This window comes from Chrysochloris asiatica, unplaced genomic scaffold (assembly GCF_000296735.1).
Source record: "Chrysochloris asiatica unplaced genomic scaffold, ChrAsi1.0 scaffold00082, whole genome shotgun sequence".
NCBI classification, from domain to species: Eukaryota; Metazoa; Chordata; class Mammalia; order Afrosoricida; family Chrysochloridae; genus Chrysochloris; species Chrysochloris asiatica.
The window spans coordinates 2730405-2731618 of NW_006408600.1; positions in this window are offsets into that span (position 1 = coordinate 2730405).

Here is a 1214-nt window from a genome sequence, read left to right on the forward strand (position 1 = left end):
ACTCGATGGCACCTGACAACAACAACAACAACAACCAGGGCTCCTTAGTCATAGTTTGCAACTGCCATCAAACAATGTTTCTGTCTTGCTGGGTTTGGGTAAGAGAAGGTGGGACAAGATACTGATAGGATGACATGACTCAGCGGTGGATGTTAGCAGAGCTCATTGTAATTATGGAAACTTGAAACTCTAGCATGTATATAAAATGAACTATCTCAGAGGCAGAAGGGATGATCTCACTACCATCAAATAAGAGCTAAAAGTGGAGCATGTTATTTGAACCCCAAGATCCTTGTACATTGAACCTCTTCAACCCAAGAACAAAAAGCAGTGACACTGAAGGAACAGCAGAGGAACAGCCACTGAACCAAGAACCAGAGTACAAAAGAGAACAGTAAACTTCTTAGTCCATGAGCAAGTACTACTTAATGACTTTGGGCAGGAAGCTTGTTTATAGAATGGGGTGTCTTCAGACACTTAAGTGGGAGAGCTAGGTTTACTGACTCGTGGAGGTGAGATGAATGGTGGAGTGGTGCATCCGATGGGCATTTATCAGTAGTTGACTGGATCAACTGTGCCCTGAGCATTTTATGATCCTGTATTATAACCAGCTAACTTCCTTAATAAACTCTGTACTGTGAGTATGGTGTCTGAATTCTGTGTGGCCATTGCAATGAATTGTAGAACCCAGATGAGATGTAGAAAGGGCTGTGGGAGGAATGGTTGGTGCCATTCATATTTCTATAGGAAAGAAAACAAAATTGTTCATTACTGGAACAATAAACAATATCATGATAAATGAGAAGATTGAAATTGTCAAAGACTTCATTTTGCTTGGACCGTCAATCAATTCTCAGAGAATTAGCAGTCAAGAAATCAAACAACATGTTACATTAGATAAATCTGCTGCAAAATATCTCTGTAAAGTGCTAAAGAACAAAAATGTCACTTTAAGCAATAATGTGTGCCTGACCCAAGCCATGGTATTTTCAAAGCCTCATATGCATGTGAAAGTTGGACAATGAATGAATTATTAAGACCATAGAAGAACTGATGCATTTCAATTATGGTTTTGGAAAATAATATTGAAAATACCATGGACTGCCAGAATAACTAACAAATCTATCTTGTAAGAAGTACACTTAGATTGCTTCTTAGAAGAGAGGATGACAAGTCATCATTTCTTGTACTTTGGACATGTTGTCAGGAGGGAA